Raw genomic sequence first — 24,172 nt, 5'->3', positions numbered from 1 at the left:
CCTGGTATGATGCAGCTAAAGTTCTTTCTGCTAACTCCTAGCCCGTCTGTAGCCGGTGTGATCTGCTTTGCCGGGAGCCCACTGCTATGTGACCCTAGGGCATTCATCTGATCACAGCACTGGCCGTGGCTGGGCTGATGCTGCCCTCTGTCTCCATAGCTGCTCTCCAAATACAGTGGTGCCTGCTCGTCCCCATAACTGAGGCTTTCTGCCCAGTCTTTCTGCACAGCGGTGGGAGCATCAAAGGCTTCCACGTGTGACCTGCCTCCTACTCCCTGGCACGTGAATCCTTCCTTCTATTGCTCTCCTGCCATCCTGCGGTATTCCTGCTCCCAGGGCATTTCATTAGCTCCTGGTGCTAATCACTCATCAGTACAGCCCCAGATCTTGGTGTGTGTCAGGAGTGCTCTGCTCAGCAGAAAATATTCCTCCTGATGGAGAGGAAAACCATGTGGGCAGTTGTGAATGCCCCAGAGGAATCTGGTATGTTTCCCCTGTTGCCTTTCTAATAGAACTTGGCCTTCTCCTAGCTACGCTGAGGGCCAACTGGAGATGGCTGATATTTACAGGGGAGGACTATAGATTGAATGGCTGGGATGTCTTAGTACAATAACTTGAACAGCAACTAGCAAGTTGTAAAACCTGGGGGGGGGGCAAGCCTCCTGCAGTGGAAATGGAGTTCAGCTTCTTGTGCTGGGGTAAGGAAATAGCTGTCAACAAGGGCCAATTGTACAAACAAGCAAAGGTTGAACCAAATGTTAGGCTGCTGGAGGAATGGAAGGGAGGAGAATACAGAAAATTGTGTAATGCTGCTATATAACTTGGTGGGCTGCCTTTGTCCAGAATGCCATGCTCCGTTCTGGTCACCCCATCTCAAAGGATGCTGCAGACTTGGGGTGGTGGGGGTGAGACTCAGTTGCCAGTGACTTAAACTGTAGGGTTCTGGAAGCAGCGACGTCCTTTTAGCTCTGTGTTTTCTGCAGTGTGAAGCACAAGGAGTTCCTGGCCCATGACTGAGGTTCCTAGGTGCTACTGCAGTAAAATAACTCCTGACGACTGACACAGGACCTGGGGAAACCCACCTGAAAAGACACTGAGAAGATTGGGGTGGTTTACCTGAAGGAGATGAATAAGAGGGGATATGCTAAAAGTGCACAAAATAGCAAATGGGACTCAATGAGATAGATTACGAACTTCTAAGTCCCTGCCTTGTAACACAGCAACAAGGGGGCCTTCAAGAAACACGAAGGTGGCAAATTCAAAACGGATTGAAGACTGTTTTATATACAGCATATGGGTATCCATTGCGCTGCCAGCAGGGCCAAAGCTCAGAAGGATTCATACCAGATGTGCAGCCAGGTCACTTCTCACAAATTGTTCTGCTGCTCCACGTCCACGGGGCAGATCCTCCACTGGCGTAAATGGATAGAGCTCCACTGCCTTCAGTGGCGCGTTGATCTATGCTGGCGAAGGAGCTGGGTCTTCTCTAGCCAGGGGAGGGAGGAGCCGGTGTTCCCCAGGCACTCTCCCTCCACAAAGGCATATCTGTGCTGCGGCGTGTCTGAAATGGATTGTCTTCGAACTACAGCGCTCAAAGCTGAAGGCTGAGTCATGCGTTCCTGAGCCTGGCCCCGTGCTTGCCTAGTAAGACCCTCTGAGGCGCTATATAGGCTTGGAACTGGGAAGCTGGGATAGTCGTATAAAATGACAGATCCTTAGGGTCTGTCATTTGAATTAACAGTTCAGGTTTGTTGGTTCCCTTCCGCCTGCCCGTCTGCCGTCCCAGCTGTGGTTCTCGCTATTGTGTTTGTACCTGACTTTGAAAGTATTTTTTAAGAGATGAATTATGACTCATGTCTTAACTTCTTTTTTTTGCCTTGGGGCCAGAGCACCTGACTGGGACTTGGGGCACAGGCTGGGTGACCGTGGGCAAGTAACTTCCCCTCTCTCTGCCTCCATTTCCTCTTCCAAAGATTACAATTTTTTTTTTAAAATAAATCACTTTGAGTTCTTTACATCAGAAGAGCTCAGTGTGTTGTGAAGCTGCCATAGCTGGGGTTGTGGGCTCTGCCGCACCTCGATTTCTGCCTGTGGCACATAATCATCCAGTCTCCTGCAGGCCACAGCGTACTTTGGTCTCATTTGGGTGGTTGGATTTAGTGTGTGGGGTACTGCATGGTGTTGATAGCCTGACCTCCTGGATCCCACAGTCCAAGGCCAGAGGAAACCACCGGATCATCTAAATGCCATGACTCTAAGCAGGGCCAGATTTACACCTTACGTGCCCCTAGGCACAGCATCTTCAGCGCCTCCCCTGCCTACAGGTGACCTTTGTGTTTTCCGTGCTGGGGGTGGGGCAGGGGTGACGGCGACGGGGGACAGAGGGGTTGGGGCGACTGATTCAGCCAGATCCATGCGGGCGAGGGGATGGGGACAGGGGAGAGAGGCGATGGCCGAGCCAGCTCAGTGCGACTAGCTCTGGGTGGGGGGACTATGCTCACACCTGGGCTCTGGCTTCTGGCCTGGCAGGAGGTGGGGTCTCATGGGGGAGAGGAGGCGCCGGGGGTGGGCACAGGCCCCGTTGGCCCGTGGCGTAATCAGTCACTGTTTAGGCTACCCGAGAACGCCGGCTCCCCATGGCATGTGTCTAACTGGATATCCGGCTCTGACTCTCACCTGACAGGCAGCATGCCTGTGCATGTCTCTGCAGGGTCTCATTTCTGTTCTCACTGACAGCAACAATCCATTGTGAGGGGCAGAGAAGGACAGGCTGAAGGTAGGAACTTGCACCTGAGTTGGCTGTCATGGGAGGTCAGCTATGTTTGGCAGAAAAACCACGGTAGGGCACTTTAACAATGCCATAGCCTTCTGTTGGGGCATTCTGAGCGGGCCCTATGAGCCAGCCCTGTACCCTATTATAAGCAAAACAAGAGGGTAAGAAACATTCAGTCACTTGCCCAGCTTGATGGGCTAAATGGCCTCCAGGTACCCTACAAGGGTGATCAGAGGGAGTGGATTAGAAAAAATGTTTCTAATTGAAAGTAACTTCATGTTGCAGTTCTAGCAGGAGTAACAGTGCCCTCAGCTGGATGCACTCAGAACTACTCCACTGAGTCATAGCCCCTGCTAACTGTTTAAGGACGATTGCTCTTTGAGCTCAAGCAGCAGGGACCTGTGACTGTAGTGCAGGAGAATCAGAGTCCCACCTGGAAGCTCTATGGGGTGAGGTGCAGCAGTATGGCAAATGTCAACCTGCTAGGTGGCAACGGATTTGTTACGAACCTTAGCATTTGCCTCAAAGTCTTTTAATAACATTAATGATCTGACTACCCCCTGGAGGGGATTGCCATTTTGTGACATAGGGACCGATGCAGAGTGACTAATGTGACTTGCCCCAAATCAGTGAATCACTATGAGAGCTGTGATTTATAACTCAGGAGTTCCTGCCCATCTACTTGCTCCACAGTCAATAGAATCACTCCGGATTTGCGCACGCATGAGCAGGCTTTATGCTTTAAAAATAAAGGACCGCCTTTCTCCTTACATATAGTCAATTACAACAGGTAGCAAGGGCTCATTGAATAAGAGCAGAGAGGACTGGAGTACTGATCTGGGATATGATGCTGCTTAGACTTAGAGAGCATGGTGCAGGCTTAGTAAGGAGATGATGAAATCCACCAAGGATCTAATGTGAGACAGGCTCGTATTGCAAATTTTACCACTGATCACACTGAATTGTTCATAACTTAGTCAGAGCTGAGCTCACTGGTGAGGTGATGGAGCTGTCTATCCATTTCTAATCTGCCATACGGGGCCGAACCAGTGCAATTCCATTGATTTAGCAGGGGAGGCGAGGATTGGTTCCATTATTTGCTGTTGATGCGTCTCTGGAAGAAATCACCGGGATCAGCTTGTTAATGATTTTGGTTATTCTAATGGACTTGCTTGCCTCCCTCAGCTTTTATGAAGTGTCAAGTAATCTATCTCATATAACTAAAAGCAGAGGGGAAATATTTTGCAGAGGGCTACTACAGTAGCTAACGAGTGTGTGGGTTTTTTCCCCTTTTTTTAATGTGTCAAGGCTAGATTTGCACAGCCCATACCCCTGAGCACTCAGAGCCTATAGTAAGGGCTCTCCACACTGGGCTGAGCAGAGCTGTATATTTTTTAGTGGCCTGATTCTGGAAGCCAGGTGTGGAGTGGCCTCCATGACCATTTTCTTCAGCAGGGCTTGAAGATGCTTTTCTGCTTGCAGGGTCAAGCCCCAGGCGCACAGCTGTGTATGCACATTACCCTGCTCAAAGGCCAGGAGCTACCGAAGGGATTAGCCCTCATGGAGTGGTGGAGATCAGTGAGAGGAGATCAGTGAGAGAAAAATCTGGAGGAGGGCAGTTCAAGCACAGGGGAGCTGATGAATTTCCACATGCCACAGTGTGTGACGGGGAGGGAAAGGAGTGGCCCTGGAGCAGCTAGGCAATGACAGCCTGTGCTGAGAGCTGGCGGGGAGAGATTGCATAGTGGGCTGTGTCATGTTGTAAGCCTGTGCAGATCACAGCTAGAACTTAGCCGTGAGTTCTGCTTTCGTCACAAAAAACTGCACGTGTTTCTGAAGGGAGACTCGAAGCATCCCAGCCTGCACTGAGCATGTGCAGATGCCTGCTTCTTTGTTCTTTCCATGAACTCTACCAAAAACACAGAAGTATCTGGTTGGCTGGGTTAATGCAAGCCTCCTAAAGTTGGACAGCTGAGATTCTCCCCTGGAGGCCCTAGCCTGTTGCCTGTCTCTTGATCATGCAGCAGGTGCTTTGGGGAGGAGGACAGGTGGAGTGGGAAGGACAAGCTGGGGAAGGGAATAAAGTGAAGCTAGGACATGCACCAGTCAGCTCGATTATGGAACAGAAGTTATCAGATCACAGATCAGAAGAGTGAGAATTCAGATCCTCAGCTGATGTAAGTTGCAGGAGCTCTGTTGAAATCTTGCCCCTACTTCCGTATTTTTGTAGGCTGTCTTACGTTTAACAAGACTCAGTTTAATTTATTTAAATTTAAATAAATTTTGTGGATTACATCCTAGAACAGCAGCTAATCTTTGTAATATTTTAAATGTTGCTAGCCTATGTTTTCTAAATGTCCTGTATATTATTGGGTCACCTGCACACACAGCCTGAACTCCCCCAAGGTCCATGCTAGTGGCTCTGATTGCAGGATTGGGCCCCTTGAGAGCAGAATGGCTTTCTACACTCAGCAGTGGGTGGAGGTGAAATGACCAAGCTGTATTATCTGGGGCTGAGAAGCTCAGTTCAAAAACAACTATGGCAATTTTATCTTTTCTACATCCAAGAGATTTTTCTGGGTATATCTTGTTCACAAGGAGGCTCACATTTATCAGGTCACCCAAACACAACAATACCCAATGCTCTCCTAGAACAAAAAAGCCCTAGTTAACCGAAGGGATAGACATGGTATTGGAAACCTCAACTGTGTAAGATCCTTAAAATCTCTATAGCGAGTAAACTGCTGTTAACAAAAATCATAATTTATGTTTTATTGAGGACCAGTTTAGTTGCATGCAAACATTAATTCTGCAATAATAATAATAATAATGGGGTGTGTGTATGTAATAAAATCTAAGTGATATAAGTAAGATAGCATTTCAGCAATATGAAAAGGCAGAGCATTTTTCTGTAAATGTATGACTAAAACTTGTAATGAAGTGAAGCAATATTTTATTGGTACTGCAAGTGTGTGTGTACTGAATCCTTTCTAAAACTCTATTAAAATAGGCAGATTGGCTTGAAATTGGTATGTCAGATAAGTGACCAGGGCATGCTAATTAATAGATCATCCTAAATTGGGAGAAGTTGCAAATACACTGAGGAGAGAGAAATGGTGAGAAGGGATGTAGAAGAATTAGACCGAAAATAATCTAAACAGATTAATCTTGGAGAAGTGCAAGCTGCTAGATCCTGGGAAAATAATTGGAAACACATGCCTACAGTGGGAGGGATATATTTGCCAATCTGTGATGCTGACGGAGACCTATGGTCCAACTTTCAAAAGCGCTTGGGGGGATCAGATTTACCCAAGTGCTCAGCACCTGGCAGGCCCCTTTGTGATACTTAAGACCAGGTTTTCAAAGGAGATCAGTGTCCAACCCACTGAGTGTCTTTGATCATTCTGGCCCTAGAGGTTGAAGTGAACAACAAATTGGGCATGAGTTTGCAGTGTGATATGGCAGCAATAAATGGTGGTGCAGTTTTAGGTAGCTTATTACCACTTCCCTAGCTATTAACGCCTTTCTCTGTGATGTGATAGTCCCTATCTATGGCTCCAATTCAGCAAAGCACCTCAGCATGTGCCTGTGTCACATGGACTTCAGTGGGCTGTAAAGACATGCTTTTGAAGTTCAGTGCTTCTTCCGGCACTTTGCTGACAATGGATCAGACTGAAAAGTGAACGGTGAGGCTGGAGGGAGATTACTAGTAGAGCTCCTCAAGGACTGGTTTTGGGACTAATCTTATGTAACACTTTCTTTCATGACCTTGGCACAAAAAGTGGGAGTGCGTTAATAACATTTGTGGGTGACACAAAGTGGGGAGGTATTTCCAGGATGGAGGAGGATTGGAATATCATAGAAGAAAATTTTGAATGACCTTGAAAACTGGCATACTAGAAATGGGATGAAATTTAAGAGTGCAAAGTGCAAGATCAGGCACTTAGGGACTAACGATCAGAATTTTCACCATAAGCTGGTGACGTATCAGTTGGACGTGACAGCGGAGGAAAAAGACCTGGGTGTATTGGTTGATCACAGGATGGCTATGAGCTGCCTATGTGATCTGGCTATGAAAAGGCTCATGCAGTCCAAGGATGCATCAGGTGAGGTATTTCCAGCAGAGAGAGGGAGGTGTTAGTACCATTATACCAGGCAGTGGTGAGACCTCCTCTGGAATACCATGTGCAGTTCTGGTCTCCTATGTTTAAGAAAAATGAATTCAAACTGGCATCTTGGTGCAGAGAAGGGCTTCTAGGATGATCAGAGGAATGAAAAACCCGCCTTATGAGAGGAGACGTAAGGAGCCTGCCTTGTTTAGCCTAACCAAACAAAGGCAGAGGGCAGATACAATTGCTCTCTATAAATACAGCAGAGGGGTAAACATCAGGGAGGGAGAGGAGTTATTTAAGTGAAGGGTCAATGCTGGCACAAGAACAAATGGCTATAAACTAGCCATTAATAAGTTTAGGCTAGAAACTAGACAAAGATTTCTAACCATCAGAGGAGTGAAGTTCTGGAAAAGCCTTCCAAGGGGAGCAGTGGGGGCAAAAAACCTAACTTGTTTCAAGTCTGAACTTGATAAGTTTATGGAGGGGATGGTCTGATGAGACTGCCTACAATCGCACGTGGCCCATCTGCAACTGCTATTAGCAAATATCTCCAACGGCCAAAGATGGGGCACTAGACGCAGAGGGCTCTGAGTTACTACAGAGAATTCTTTCCCAGGTGTCTGGCTGGTGGGTCTTGCCCACATGCTCAGGATCTAACTGATCGCCGTATTTGGGGTTGGGAAGGAATTTTTCTCTTGGGTCAGATTGGCAGAAACCCTGGGAGATTTTCGCCTTCCTCTGCAGCATGGGGCACGGATCACTTGTAGGTTTAAACTAGTGTAAATGGTGGATTCTCTGTAACTTGAAGTCTTTAAACCATGATTTGAGGACTTCAGTAACTCAGCCAGAGGTTCTGGGCTTATTACAGGAGTGGGTGGGTGAGGTTCCGTGGCCTGCAATGTGACGGAGGTCAGACTAGGTGATCATGGTGCTCTTTCTGGCCTTAAAGTCCAGGAGTCTGTTTGGTTGTGGTGTAACTACATCTGGAATATTGCATTAAATTCTGGGCATCATGCCACATGCAGACTGTTTGGGAGAGAGCAACAAAAACTAGCAGGGGTCAAAAGGGATAAAGTGATGTGCTACATATTCAAATCAGGAACAGTCTCTTACTATGCATTTGTACAGCATTTAGCATAATAGGGCCCCAATTTCAACGGGGACCTGTAGACATTACAATAATATAAATAATAAACTTACAGCTTGTCTGAGACAAATAAGGGTTGGACATAATAGTCTGCAAATATTTAAAGGTGTAAATAGAACTGGGCAAATAATGGGATCAAATTATTTGTGCACATTTTATTCCAAAAATCCATAGGTATTCAGAAATATTTCTAGGTTGTTTCTCTAGCAGTTTAAAAGGGGTGAACAACAAATATTTATCAAATAACTAATTTTAAAAATAGTGCAAAATTATTATTATTTAAACAAGTCACAAGGAGGGTGTGGAGTCCCTTAGGGTGGCGAAAGAGATGAAAGGGAAAAATTGGAGTAGAGAATGGGAAAAAGGTTTTGAGGCTGAGATCTCTTAAGATGTGGAGTAGTCTGCAAAGAAGTGAATGGAATCTGCATTGAGTAGAAGTCTTACTGCTAGACAAGACAAATCCTCAGGACATGTATTTGTCATAACGGAAAAGGAAGGAAAGGTAACATTTATGGAGCAATTCTTCATTGGCAGCGAGCTGGACTGACTGGCTCTAATTTCTCTGATTCTTTGAGCACATTAATCCATTCTCCATTCCTGGACACAGCTGACCAAATTAATCCATGGAGTTACCATGGGGTTGAGTTTGGACCATATCGTCAAAGGCGCATGAGGTAAAAAATGCGGCGTGTTTGAGGGGTCTCAGCCTAGCCTGCAATGGACGTATTGCAAAATTATTGCCATAGGCTGGTGAGCAGGGCAGCACCGGGACTACACTAGCAGCAGGGTGGGAATTTGGATGTAAAACTTGCATGTGCATGCTGTGTGTGCGTGCCTAGCCAATAGCATGAACTTCTCAAGTGAATGAGCCCCACATCCATCTTCCTCCAGCCAAAACAAGGGGCTCGTTTGTGAATTAACTCTCCAAACCCCACACTCCAACTCCGGCTAATTCTTTCTTAGCTGCTGGGTCAGGACACTCAGCCACGCACCCCCTTCTTCCCTGGTCTCAGCACAGCGATGACCTTACCGTGGTCTAAGCACCGCTGGATCAGCAAGGGGCCAGCCATGTCCTGTTGTTTGCCACGGTAATCTGTTTTGAAAAGGCAGCCCCAATGCTGTTTCTTTCCAATTAAGCCAGTGAAATGATTCTGGTAAGGCAGCAACTGGTCTAATTTAACAGGCAGACGTTTCATTGAATTAACAGATGTATGGGAGAGTGAGCCTGGAATGGTGGTGCAGTGTGCCGGGGTGGAGTTCACTAGTGCAGGAATGGAGGGGCCTGGCTGACGTCGACTTGAGTTGATCTAATATTCTTCTTAGCGACAATCTGCAATTAAGGAAGATACGTGAGCTGAAACCAGCCAGCAGGCTTGAGCCTGCTGTCCCCCTGCTGGTTTAAGTCAACAGGAGTTCGCCTGCATAAAGATGGGGGCTCTAGTCCATCCTGAGACAAAACCTTGTTTTTACAAAGGTGCCCTTCTTGAGAGAGAAGACAGGCGGTCCAGGGGTTTGACACTGGACTGGGACTTGGAAGATCTGGGTTCAGTTTCTGGCTCGATCACAGACTCTATGTGTGGCCTTGGGAGACGTCACATACCCAGATTTCAAGCACTCAGCAGCCAGCAGTTCCCATTGTGTTACTTGTGGGCAGATTTGTAGGTGCCCAGAGCTGATCTCACTTGGGAATCTGGCCTTTCATTTCTCATCACCTTGGCTCTCTCAATGGGGATCTGGCAGCCTTTGTCTTTTTCGTTTGTAAGCTGTTGAGGGCAGAGGACTCTCTTGCTAGGTGCGTGTATAGTTCTTAGCACAATGGGGCCCTGCCCTCCAGCTGGGGCTGCTCAACCACTACACCAATCTGAATGTCACTAACCAATTTCTAGGACCCACCCCCCCAACATGCTCACTTCCCTTGGCCTCATGTCCGCCGTGTCCCCTTTTAAAATGATGCCCAGCAACCCCCCTTCCATGGCTTGCAACCAGCAGCTGCAGACCAAGTCCTGTGGTTAATACCCCTTCCTCCTGACCCCTCTGCTGCTGCCTTTGTGCAATGTTTCCTTTGCTGTAGCAGCTGGGTAGTGCGGCAGAGCTGCATGGATGGTGCATTTCTCAAATTAAATATGGGGAGGGATGGTGTAAGTAATAATCACACTTGCCAAACCTGCCTAGGATCATCCCCCAGAATCTGCAGGATTATTGCTCTCTGCTCATGGGATAGGCCTAGTGTGGCAGTATTCAGCACCACAGGTGCGGCGAGGGGCCAGCTCTGAACACTTGATCACCATCTTCTGTCTGCTCCCCCTTCCCAGCAAAGGGGGCTGGGAGGGCCATGTTGGCTCAGGGCTGGTCTTTCCGGTGAGTGAATCCTGTCTGCACTGAGGGCTGCGTGTGTGATTTGACTAGTCCAGCCTGCTCACAAAAGGCCCTGGGACTGGAAGGGCTGGAGCCTGTAGCTGGAAATGAGATGCCTGGAGAATGCCGTCAGAGGGGAAGAGTTTGCGCGCGGGCTATGGCTTTAACAGCACAGCACTGGACTTAGCTAGGTACCCAGAGCATCATCACATAGGCCTCGGTGCTTCTGGAAGCCCTGCTTATAGGTAGCCACAGAGAGCTCACCATGCAGGCCTGCATCCCTGGAGCGTAGGGAGGGTCAGAGGCTGGCTATTGACTTGTGAGAGTCTGGCAAGCAAGGGGAGAGCCTGTGAAAGGGTTTCTCACCCACTCGACCGCCAAGTCCTCCAACAGGATCTTGGAACTCCGCCCGGGGAAACATTCATCTGCGCCTGGGGCAATGCAAAGCTCTGGCTGGCTTCGGGCCAGGGCCAGAACTGTATTGTCATGTGACTCTCCTGGCCGCTCAAGTCACTCAAGAGATGGAAACCTGCAGCGCAAGCGCCATGACGGCCTGTCTCTTCTGCTGCGGCCAAATTGCATCCTGGGACTTCAGAGGCAGGTGCTCCAGGTCTGGAAAGATCACTCCACTGACCGCAGAGGAAAGGGGAATCCGGCTGTGCTGGGAGAGGGGCCAAGAACATGAGGAAGAAGGAAGGGGCAGCAGGGACTGCAGGTGAGAGGGGCCGGGGAGGGGCCCTCGCCTGGCCTCCCTTGCCCAGCTTATACATGAACGGTGCTGCTGGGCTCTTGCCCCGCATGATACGGCTTGGTCCTTTTAAGGCAGCTGCCATGGGAGTGGATTAGGCTGTGACGGAGTGAGGCAGAGGGGAAGCTAGTGAGCTGTGATGGAATTTGGTCGATGGGTGGGACGGAACTGGGAAGTGAATGAATGGACCAGGGGGGAAATACAGGAGGGAAGGGGCAGAAGACGATAAATCCAGACAACATGGAAACCCAACATACGGAGTGCTGGGGAGTTCAAGATCCAGGCTTCACGACAGCTGCAGCCAAGGAGGAGATGGGCACCTACAAAAAAGGCTCTGGCACATGTCCTGTTGGCAACACGTCACCTCAACTACTTGGGCTCTGATCCTGCTATGGACTTGGTGTGGGCAGACCCCTGTGCTGGCATGGGGTCTTATTGACATCTGGGTGGGGGGAGCTGCTTGCACAAAGCCCATTGCAGGAGCTGGCCTTGGCTTGTATGTTACTTCCTTTCCCACAAGGCTTCCTTCATCTGCCTTGTCTCCATAGTCATGGTTTTGTATCTTTTCTATACCATGCCTCCTTGCTGTATCTGGAAACAAATTTCAGAACCCCTCTGTCCCTCCCAACTACTTATAGACTGAAAGAGTGGTCACAGCCCCCCCAAATCATGCTCCTACCTCTGCATGGAGAACCCAAGACTTAAGGTTTCTTTGTGTAGACAAGCCCTTAGGTTATGCAGCATTATCTGTGGTTGCAGCACTTCTAAACATACTTGGGCTACCCTTAATCTACTTGACTTGTAATCAGACTCTGTGATCGTAGTATAGACAGACCCCGGGACTGCAAGGTGTTTAGAGCAGGGATGTGTGTCTGCAAACCACCTCGCATGTGTTGGGCAATCAAAGATGAACAAAGCTAGCAGGAAAGGTTCTGGATCAAGAGCGGTGACTGCTGTGTTTCTGGAGGATGTGCGAGGCAGAAAAGCAAAGGCTGCTAGTCCGTGTCTTATGCTGATTTGCTGGGCAAACAGCAGAACAGAGTCACTCTTGTCCATAAACCATGTCCATACGGATGAGAACACATGGGGAGCAGATGTGGGCAGGAACCACGAGGCCCTGGTTGGATAGTTCTTTTCTGACCTGAACCCTGCTGGTTCGCAATCAGTTAAGCACTAGCCTGTCTCTATCCTGTTAGGCCTTCAAGGAATGTTGCTTGGGCAATGGTAAAACCAGGGCTGAGTTTTGTCACAGCTAAAGAGGGAAGGAGATGATTCTGTGTTTAATGCACAGGACTGGGTATTGGGTGATCTTGACTTTTTGTTGCTGGCTTCACTCCAGGTTTGCTGGGTGACCCTGGGCAAGTCCTAGTCTGTGTCCACATCCCCAACTGTAAAATGAGGATCATGCATCTCGCCCACCTTGCCAGGGGGGTTGTTAAGATCCAATGCATTTGTAGCTGCAGAGCAGTGTGAGGCCCTTGGGTGGGTGATGCTGCACAAATGCAAACATCACCCTCATCAGTTGACATGGGGCCAGCCTTCGCCCCAGGTTTAACCTCTGGCACTTGTGGGTTTTTGTGGATAGGTGAGTAGATGCAATGATGACAGCAGAGCAAGTTGCAGCAAGAGGCTTGTTATCTGCGGTTAAATGCTGGGCTGCATGGGAGGCTGATGGGGCCTGATTCATGGTTACCAAATGGAAATGCAAAGCAGGTTTAAAATACTACCACTGATGTAAATGGTTGCACAGCAGGCGACAGGGAATTGAGCCCAAAGAGTGGGAACCCATTATTCAGATGCTTTGGCCTTTTGGTTTAGATCAAGCACAGAAACCACTTAATATCTGATGTATGATTGTCAAGGGTGGGTGAGGATGGCCTCCTGCCCTGATGAGGGGATGGACTTGGTGGTGGAACCAGCCTTTCTTATCTTTAGGATAACCCTATGAGGACCCCAAGAAGCAGACTGGTGGGCATTCAGTAAATGTCAATAACCAGACAGAGTACAAGTGCAGGCAACTGGGTGACTGACCGAGACAGTTAATATTCATATTCCCATAGGAGCCTGAAATTCGTGCGTGAGTGATTATATGTTGCACTTGGGCATAGCCAATCACAGGCTGAATATGCCCCAGGCACTGGCATTGTAGCTATCCACCCTGTGGGCAGACATGGCTAGCCCTCTCCGATAAAGACAATGTGCATTTATACAAGGTAGTTCTTTAAGCCCAAAGAACATGGTGATTAGCTGTAGGTAATCAACAATGATCTAATTCTGTGTATTCAAAACCCTTTGGGAATGCCTTGATGCAGCAATACACTTGTTTGATATGAATGCAACACTCCTCTTCCTTCCTCCCTCCCTCCCCCCAACCACCGTTATGTGTTGCTGTAATTTGTTTTGTGTTTAATTTAGTACCAGCCCATATTCACTGTCAATCCTGGCATTGATAGGCCTGCTTGTGAAAATATGGATTGCTCACAGGAGAAGGGTAGCATGATTGGGTCTATTGCCTGTCGGCATTCTGAGACAGGGGCTGTGTCTTCTATCAGGAGGCTAAGCACTGGGCACTATATGTAATATACTTTATAAATATGAATGAGTTGGCTTCATGACACTCATTAGATGGGTAAATATTAGTATTTCCGTTTTATCAATGGGGAAATTGAGGAACCAGAGAGGTTGCCTAGGGTTACACAGGAAGTTTCTGTAGGACTGGGGATAGATTGCAGCTCCCCCATCACTGATTCAAACTCTAGTCATAAGACTCTCCTTCCATAATAGCAAAAACAGACTTAGTTTGTAGAGACAAGCTGGGTTTATTAACGTAGATTGGTGTTTACAGATCGTAGGGCCAAATTCTGATCTTGGTGTCACACTGGTGCAACGGAGATCAAAATTTGATCTATTTTTTTTTTGAGAGACATTTTTACTATGACTTTCTTTGAAATTTGCTCTGAGTGTTTTTGCACCTCTGGCTAGGCATCAGACCAGCTGGACCAGTGAACTATTGTGTCAGAGCATCTCTTGTGGCCAGAGCGGCTCGTGGTTAACACAGGCAGGAATGATCTTGTTTGAAAGGAAAATGAAGGGAAAACTAAATTTGATGTCAGTTGCAAAATGAGATCTTACTATAAATTTTTCTTTTCGGCAATCTGGGCTTGATACAAAGCCTGTCAGTGGAAGGAAACACATGCACTTCAGTGGGCTATAGGTCAACCCTCTGGCCCCAACCATCTCTATTCAGCAAAGCACTTAGAACAGGTGCCAAACTCCCATTGACTTCAGTGGGACTCACGCATTTGATTAACGTGCTTTGCTGAATCAGGGTCCGTGTCTCTCGAACGCCTCGTAAATATTGCCACAATGACGCTGCAGCCCAAGGTAGCATCATCACTTGGGTATGTAGTAGTGCTTTAAATAATGAGCAAAGACCTGGTCCCAGCCATTAGAGCTTGGGATGGGTCGCAGTTAAGATAAAAAGTGAGGGAAAGCGGGTGGATGAGAGAAAGGAATAGGTTGTTTGATGGTAAAATGCACAGCAGGGTTGGTTCTTAATTTTTGCAGAGTTTGTGTATCTTGTAGTGTGTGAAGGAGCAAGAATTCTGTTTGATTTTTTTTCCCCTCCCACTACTATTGTAGGCAGTGCTGACAATGCTGACTGTTGGCAAAATCTTGTATCAACTTGCAAACTGTGCAAATTTGATATGGATGTCATTGAAGGGAGAATAAATATAGAACATCAAGATGTTTTTAATTTACAGAGTCACTTTTCAGACCATACCGTCACATGATGCCGCGGCATCAATTAAAGCAAATGTATCACTGCACCAAGTGCTTTTGCAAGTCTGCCTGGCGTAGTTTAATACAGTCCCTATCCTTCATCCCAGAGTGTGCCTCTGCCTCTGTTCCTTTCTTCCTCACCTCCCTGAAAAATGTTATGCTATTGTATCGTCCTTCTGAGTGCTTCCAGAAAGCCAGTAAAAGCTCAATGACACGTAAAGTAACTCCGTGTAAGCCCCAAAGTTTCTAACCATCTATAATGATTATTTGAATAACTGCTTCTATCTATACTGCCTCTCACATTCTGAAAGACCCTTTCATCTGCTCTTGAAATGCAGCCTCCTCTGGTGTGGAATGCAGCAGCTGCTGAACAACCCACAGTAATGCAACAACACAGTTCATGACAGGAATTTTTAAAAGACTAATACGGTATAGTCAGTTGAAATAAAAGGGAAAAATGTCACTGCTCACTTGGAATAGGGCCAGGACATCCTTTCTTTTGTTAAAAGTGCATGCCTACTTGTCATAAGATCAGCCTGGCACAGCTGTGGGGTGGGAGGCAAAGGTGACTGTATACATTTGTGGTTGCTAGATTCTAGGGCGAACCAGGCACCAGTCCAATCTCTATCTTAAGTTAGAGCAGCCTGAAGGCTGCTTTGATTTATATCTAGCTGCCGATGGCTCCAATGGGCTGTTCCAGCAGCTGGAAATAGCTGGCCACACTCCCTATACCAGGGGTAAGTGATAACATACTGCTGCTACTTTGACTCTATACCACAGGGAGATTTCCTTTATGCAAGAGGAATCCCCAGGTACCCTGTTGAGCTGGCTTTTCTGCAGCCAAAAGCAGCTGGAGCAGAATGCAGAATCTGGTCTTGAGAGTCTCTTCTTCCCTCTGCCACTAACTTAGTCTGTGACCATCAGTCAAATCCCTTAAAGCTCCCTGCCTCAGTTTCCCTACCTGTAAAATGGGGACATTGATGCTACCCACATTTGCAAAGTGCTTTGAGATGATGGCTTGAACGCATTTATTGATGTGCAGAGTAGCACTTTCACTGGACAAAAATAAATAAAATCAGCTCAATGTCTTCCATCTACACTGATCTCAAGTACAGAAGGATGTATTGCAAGGTTAGGTATGCATAAAATTAACACTTGGGTGAAGGTTTGCTACTAGCAAAGCAAACAAGCCAAGGCATCGATCTCTGTGTGTACATTTTTTTCAGCAATGCAGTCAGTCTCTTCTCCTTAAAGAGGATGTCTGTCTGTCTTGAAATCACTGGAACTAAACCAATGCAATCCGAGGTAGTTTTTGCTCCCAGAGTTTTAACAAAGCGTAATCCACTGTGCTTAAGGCTTATTCTTGATCCAAAAGTGTCTGTTCAAGTCAAAAAATGTTTAGCTACAGAGACATTATCTTAAATCAAAAGATAGATGCATTTGGGATGCTAGACTGTATATTGATTGACCCACATAACTAACTGAACTGAAGGACACGTTAAGTTGGCTTGCTAAGGAAAGCAAAGTGTAAGCGCAAATTAGTAGAGTTATAAAGCAACAATCAGTTTGTAGGGCAAGAACTGAGAAACAGAAAGAAAGACTGAAGAAAAGAGAAGAATGAGGGGGGATTTGATAGCAACCTTTAACTACCTGAAAGGGGGTTCCAGGGAGGATGGAGCTAGGCTGTTCTCAGTGGTAGTAAATGACAGAACAAGGAACAGTGGTCTCAAGTTGCAGTGGGGGAGGTCTAGGTTGGATAATAGGAAAACCTTTTTCATTAGGAGGGTGGTGAAGCACTGGAATGGGTTACCTAGGGAGGTGGTGGAATCTCCATCCTTAGCAGTTTTTAAGCTGCGGCTTGACAAAGCCCTGGCTGGGATGATGTAGCTGAGGTTAGTCCTGTTTTGAGCAGGGGGTTGGACTAGATACCTCCTGAGGTCCCTTCCAGCTCTAATCTTCTATGGTTCTATGACTGTTCTTCAATATCTAGTGTTGGAAATATTTCCCCTGTTTAAAATTATGGGCATTTGGCAACGGAAGTGACCGTTTCTGCAGTTCAGTGAGGGCCAAAAAACACGTGAGAGCTCCAGTTTAAACTTTGGAAGCCCCCTTTTCTTGCCCCGTAATTGCATCTGTCTGAGCCAGAATGTGCCCAGAGGTCTCTGTTTTTCTCTTCTGGAATAGGTGTGATGTGACCGTCTGTTCCACTGGAGGGCATTGGGCATCTCTGAGCACACACACCTGAGCAGAAGTTCCCCTTGCTGGCCTGTCAGTCTGTCTAGCTACAAGCACCCTCTGTGGCCATCAAAGCAGAGCCCACATTTCCTTACATTCAACCCGATCGTTAGAACCATGGGCCGATTCATCCATTGCGTTGATGGCGTCTCTTGAGTGCTGCCACTCTAGCAAGATTAAAATAGGGGTCAAAATGCTCACAGGAGAGCTCCCACTCACCCGCTGTCCTCAGTGGTGCTTGATGAATAAAGCCAGCATGATCTGGCCCAACCTGTCTTACTATAGCTGGATCAGTAAGCACACCTTTGACATCAGTGGCAAATGAGCTGGTTTTAGAACAGGGTCATGTGTTCGCTCTGCGATCTAACGGGTCACTTGGGGTTCGTTGGAGCATGGTTTAATCTCTCAGGCTGGTCTGTGTTGTGGCTGGTCTGTGCCTTTTTTTCCTCTCCCCTCAGTGTCCAAATGGAATTAGATCCTTCGCTGATCCCCAGTGCTGTTGGGGGGCTCTTTTGTTGGCATGGTGGAGGTGCTTCAATGGTCAATATTATTGATTTTCCTTATTGCTTCCTATATTAATATAAGGAAGCCAGTAGCAGTTACATAGGAGCTAATCCTAGTGTCATCTCATAGCCCAGGCATCTGGACTATGTCCTCACCAGTTCCACAGGGCCTGAATGAGGGAACCTCAATCCTATGCCCCAGACCATACTCTTATAACTACTGCAGGCCTTCTGTACCTTGGGCCCTCATTGCACTACTCTCCTCCTGCGTGTGGAAGGGCTGGTAGGTCTGCCAGGCTCTGCTTCCAGCTCTCCCCTTTGGTGCGGGACCCCCAGGGAACTGGGCTGCACAGCATCTGAGAGGCATGTGCCTCTGGGATGGACGCCCATCATCCTGTCCCCTCCCTGTGTTCTGAAGCCATGTTAGCTCAACAGCAGGCAGGGCCCCCTGGCCTGTAGTGCAGGAGGAACGATGAGGCTCTGTGGTTACGTTTTAGACACCGTTGTTCTCTTTATATCTTTTCTCATGGCCTAGGAGTGGGAGGGGGGAGAGATTCCTCTGAGCTGTGCAGCATTATTGGGATGCGAGAGCCCTGGAATGAACCTGGATCTCCCATGTGGTGGCGTTTGTGGGGGTTTTTTATATTTAAGAAAATGACCTGTCCCATCACCTCCGGGCACACATCCAAAACCCAGGCAATATAAACTATTATAGAACATAGTCCACGTAACAGTTTCTACAGCAAGACAGAAACATACCTCATCTCCTCATCAGGCAGAGAGGCCTGTCTGGACAGGTTTACAGTAATACACCATGCCCCGATAGTCAACAGATTCAGCCCTGCACGTCCAGTGTGATCCCTGGGCTGGGTTCTTTTTGTGGTTGGTGGTTTAGAGACCGACTTGAATCCATCCATCTCTCGCTCGCTTGTGTGCTTCGGAGACCTGTCAATATTTGACGTCAACGGGTATGTCAAGCCCTTGTTGTGCCAGCCGTGAAGGAGCTAATCTCTCCAAGGAGTGCCATGACAGCCAAACGCTGTGTCTCGTGCCACAGAACAGGTGTTTCTGGGAATGCGGGAGAGCGCTAGCCTTCCTTCAAGAACGGCTGCAAGTGGCCAAAACACCTGTCCTACTTGCACGTCTCTGAAGATAAACCCACGTTCTCTTAACCCGGCTTGATAAAAGCCCGGCTGGGATGATTTAGTTGGGATTGGTCCTGCTTTGAGCAGGGAGTTAGACTAGATGATTCTCTGAGGTGCCTTCTAATCCTAAAATTCAATGACTCTATGATTCTAACCCTGTTTGGTCTGTTTCTGGGGCCTTTTTCTTCTTGAATGTCATTTCTGGTCTTCGGTCTTGTCATTAAACCCATGAAAGGGCAGCGTCCTCCAGGGGCTGCTATGACCCAGCTTGGGACCTCTGAAATGCTGTAGTAGTTATAGGAGGTGCTTCTGATTCGAAACTGATATGTAAGTGTAGAGATTTCAAGGTCGGAAGGAACCATTATGCTCGTCAATAACGCAGGCCAGAGAAGTTTACCCGGTGATTCCTGGGTTCTTGGCTGTTCTTCTGCTTCACAATCTTCACATCCCTCTGCCAGCATCATCTTCTGTTTGTACATCCCAACCATAGTGGTGCATGTGACTTGTGTCACTGCACAACATGAAATAGCTTTGTGTCTTTTACATTGTCTTGCTGGACAAGCCGTGATAATGGGGCAGTCCCATGCCTTTTAGGAAGGCTGTCATCCTTGAGCCCCTGGGAACTTTTAGAGAACTACAACTGCAGAAGATAAATCTTGAGCACCCTTTTTTCCCCCTTTGAACTTGTAAAAGAATTTAGAATGGCCTGTATAATTCTACAATGGTATATGTCTGCATGAGCACAGCTGTAGAGTAGAGAAGATGTTTTAGGCTGTTTTACAATGCCAAATTGTATATTAAATTAGATGTTTCTGCTGTAATGCGTTTGTTTCAGGGAACAGGCAATTAATTTATGTATTTACCCTTCTCAGAAAGCACTGACTCTGAGAAGGGATAAAACTCTTTTTTTTTTTTTTTTTTAAATAGAGCAATATCAGAAAGGAAAGTAGGAAGAAATGAACTGATGCCCTGTTTCAGCAAAGCCCGTATTTAACTTTACACCTGTGTCTGGGCCCTTGGCTGGATCAGAGCCTTTGTGCTGGTGAAAAGTGCTAGCCTGTGACAGCCCTGGGACATGAGGCTGCTCCTGGGGCCAAATCCAACACCTGTGGACATCTGTCGCAAAACCCCAGCTGGTCTCCGCCTTACGGCTATGCCCACATTCCAGAGAACAGCATTCAGCCCAGTGGCAAGATACCAGAGCACCCCCTGGCTTCTGTCCCCTTGGCCCCTTGTTTGTGGTGAGATGATGTTGTGTCTCTCTCTCTTTCCAGGATGTTAGGGACAGCCTGGAAAGCTGCTCTGTCCCCTGTGTAATTCTCGGCAGCCCGCCTGCTTGCTCTAAACCTCGGGATAATTGCATGCTGCTCTCATAGCTCTAAATCAAATCACTGCTCCCATGAAATGAGGTTTTCTGGATGCAAACAGCTCCCTGCCTCATAAATCACAGCCCGCTCTCTATTGGCTCACCCAAGGGAGGTCACCAAAGGTCAAACTCTGCCTTCTTCCAGTCACTCTCAGTAGCCCTCCTATATTAACAAAGCCCAATGGGGTTTGATAACTTAATAGAAAGCTCTTCCACCTTGTCTCTTTATACATTGAAGGCACAGCTCGGGTATAAAAATCACAGGAGCCTAGTGTGTCAGTCTCGGTTATTAGCTCTTCTCTGGGTTGTGTGTGTTGACTGGATAATGGAAATATTAGTCCAGTGGGGTAGGGAGCTATTGATTTTGGTTTTTTTGGGTATTTTGTTTCGTTTGTTTAACATAAGAAGAAATCAGATACTAAACATCCAGCTGCTTCATTTTGGCATCTTACAGCAACTTTCCAATCAATTGTGCGAAAGGTCAGATCCCTCACAGTCTATTTTGTTCTCTCGAAAATCATCTCTAAAAACCTAGCTAATTAACAATATCTGTATTCCCTGAAAGCGTGGTGCGGTTGTCTAGACAGATCAGCACAGTGTATTCTGCACCTGCTCTGATGCACTGTTCAGTGGAACAGCTTCCTGCTGGTTTGGTAGTGAACCCAGAATTTAATTTGTGCCAGTGCTTGCCAGAGCTGAGCCCCGGCATCTCTAGGCTTGCCAGTTCATAGCCCCTGGGCTTGCCATATCAATTATGAAAGTTTTTTAAAAAATTGCTTGAGCTCAGGTACTTCTTTCATTACAAATTTAAGCACTAGGTGAACCCCTTCCCTTGATAGTAGCTGTGAGTTCCTTGCGGAAATGAATGTGCTACTGTTGTTCATATTCCTCTCGTTAGCTTGTATACATCTCTCCCTCTTCAACTCTAGCTAGTGAGGTGCTCTTGGGGTTTTCTTGTATTTGGAGTGGCTGGAAAACAGATTTGCAAATACCATGTGTCTTTCTAGCGTGGTTAAACACAGCAGGGTAGCCGCTTGAGTGGAGTGGGACTTTGAATTTTATCGTGCACCCCATCCCAAGTTTCTACAGAACATGAATGCTGAGCTGAACTGCTGCCTAGCTTTTCAGAACCAACCCTTTCCAAGCCACCTGCAGAGAAAGATACGCAGATGGAAGGAACCTAAGTAGGTTTGGGAGGATGAGTTCAAATACAAAATGAGAAAACCCAACCCAAAATCCAACAGAACCTGTTGTGGCAGCTTGACAAATTTCAGATCACTTCTCCCCCCGCTCATTAGTTTCACTTATTCAGCTATTTCTGCACTTATGGGTTCCAGCCAGGGGCAGGCAAGGAGTGGATATGGTGAAGAACTGATAGATTGTTCTTGTGGTATTTCCATATGAGTTTGCAGTTAAAAAGCATGTGGATAGTTCAGCTGAGGTTCTGATCAGCATCTGAACTCTCAGGTGTTTATCCAAAACTGAGCTCTGAACCTTTTGAGAGCACCCCCACCCCACACACACACACACACACACACACACACACACACACACACACACACACACACACACACACACACACACACACACACACACACACACACACCCCCCCCCATCAGTAATTTATAACTTGCTGAACTCCAAAGAGCTGGGAAGACCATAGGAATTTTCCTGTCAGATTAGACAAATAGTCCATGAATCCAATAGTCTGCTTGTGCTACTAATCAAGTCTTGCTGGCTCTTTTGGACCAACCTTTTCCATTTCTGCTTTACCCTTTTAAAAATGGGATGACTGGGGTTTAACACAGTATTTGGGGTGAAGACGTGCCATTGATTTCAATGACATCATATTTTCAGTATTGTTCTCTTCCTCTCTGTATACAGCCCAAGCTGCTTATTTGTCACAGCTGCCCGTTGCACAGATGTTTTCTTTAACCTGTTGACAGTGACGCCTAGATCTTTCCTGAGTGGTTACAATTAATTATGAGTCTGAGTAATTCAAATAGTTCCTTCCATTACCTTGCACTTGTCTCCACTGAATTTCATCTGCTACTGTCGCCCAGTCACCTAGCTCTGTTCGGTCCTACTAAACTGCAAATCATAGTTCAGCTCCCCAGTTCCGCCTGACTCAGGATTTCCAGTGTCCCCTAACTTTATTGCAAGTCTCGCAATATGTGTTTGCTGCAGCCAAGTGACTACAGGAGAATCTCTGCTTTCATTATGAAAAAGGTAAATTTTCTATCCCTGATGGTTTGTGGAGAAAACACATGGGGAAAAAATGATCCAAATGTACCTGAAAACCCAGAAGGCAAAGAAAAGAATCCAACTTTTATTATATATTTTTTAAAAATCTCATGATTTTGAAAAGCTTGACTTCTGATTTTTGAACATTTGGCATTTACAATACTAGAACCCTGCCAGGTAACCAGGGATGGTCACGGATATTGAGTACTCTTCAGCCATTTGACTATTATTTCAGTATTGGTCAGTAATATTCAAATCCAAGGTTTGTTTCTGCTATCTCTAGCCCCATGCAAAGTCTCTCAGTCCGTCTTTCAGTTGTTTCCTGCTTCTTCCTTCCTTGATGTAATTGTCACATACTGATCCAATGGCAAACCATCAAAGGACATCATCTTCAGGGTGTGACACTGTTCTGAACTTGCAACATGAATGTGACCTAAATGCAGGATCTTTTCACTTGGCCAGTGCAGAATGCAGGAAAAAAAATCCCTGTAGTGCTGGAGATGCTAAAGTAACAGCCTTGCATTAAAAGTAGGAACTAGAAAATGATGCTAACTGTGCCTAGAAAGTGAAATGAATTTTAAAACTGAGTCTAGCTGATTTGAAGTGCAAAATGCCAATAACCTGCATAAATCGTGAAATGCAAATCTGATATAAGAAACTCTCTTAGATTTTAAAAATAGGGCTGAGATTTTCAAACTTGTCTAGGGGATTTGGACATCCAGTTCTTATGAACTTTAAGGAATACCGGTGCTCTATTTCTGCGAGGTAGATTTGAAAATCCGAGCCTGGGTGCACAGTGTGTTTAGCTTAAATGCAATAGCCCATGGATCAGTGTGGCAATGTGCCTCTTAACAAAGAGAGTGGTGTAGCACACGGCTTATGCATTGCTTCCAAAGCAACTGTGTGGTGTTGCAGCAGGCTGCGTTATGTAAACTACTATGTTGCACTTCAGAGATGTCCGTGCTTCAATGGTGAGTGAAATAATTCAATCTGGCATTAGCCCAGATTCTGTGCCGACTTGCATCTGCTGTAACTCAGTGGCTTCAATGCAATGTAAGGTTAGGATTTGGCCTCTGAGTTTGTAGCTATGTTGTAAATGTGTGAAGCACTCGGAAATCCTTCAGAGTGAAAAATACAACCCTGAAGGGAGGCATCTTGAGTCAGAAAAGCAGCCAAGAAGGGCCAGGGGATGAAAACCCCACCCAAAAGGGTATTTTAAGTGTCTCCTCCTATGGCTTGAGCATCATGGAGTGGGAGGGATGTGAATTGAGCCCGCAAACCCACTAGTAAGTGCTTTTCTTTTTCTTGGTGATTTTAAATGGCCAGATTCTCAGCTAGTCTAAATTTGGTGTCGCTCCATAGAAGTTACGGCAATTTACACTAGATGAGGATCTATCCCTTTATATTTCCATCTCAGTGGCCTGCTCAAGCGGAGAGGGTGTTACCCAAATAACAAATATTACAGGATGTTATTAGGGGATAAGGCAACAAGCCGCATTTATTGTGAACACAGAAACTTCTGTAGATATTTTTCTTTTCTTTGATACTATCAACACTGTAATAACATTAATATTGTGCTTTACTTAGTGAAATAGCATTAATAATGTAAACACTAGGAAAACAGTATTAACATTATATCAATACTACAATTACAGAGACACATGTTTCAATTGATGCTTTCATTCACACTCACACAGACTGACAGGCGTACACAGACAGGGAGACAGACAAACATACATAGGGATCTTCCAGATGTCATAG

The 24,172-nt window shown here is 46.5% G+C and overlaps 1 protein-coding gene across 13 annotated transcripts in view; it reads left to right on the top strand.

The window, feature by feature from the left end:
* The window catches only part of LOC137142947 (protein FAM163A-like), a 98,279-nt gene that overhangs the window by 51,646 nt on the left and 22,461 nt on the right, over positions 1-24,172 (top strand). The window contains exon 1 of one of the 13 annotated variants that reach the window (XM_067532493.1): positions 396-483. The exons of the other annotated variants lie outside the window; for them this stretch is intronic. The gene's annotated coding sequence lies outside the window, so the exon portion shown is untranslated. Of the gene's footprint in view, positions 1-395; positions 484-24,172 lie in introns of those variants that run through there. 13 annotated transcript variants of the gene reach the window in all.

This window comes from Emydura macquarii, unplaced genomic scaffold, assembly GCF_026122565.2.
Source record: "Emydura macquarii macquarii isolate MOO-44397 ecotype Brisbane River unplaced genomic scaffold, CSIRO-AGI_Emac_v2 contig_3287, whole genome shotgun sequence".
NCBI classification, from domain to species: Eukaryota; Metazoa; Chordata; order Testudines; family Chelidae; genus Emydura; species Emydura macquarii.
This window is presented reverse-complemented; position numbering and strand designations above follow the sequence as displayed.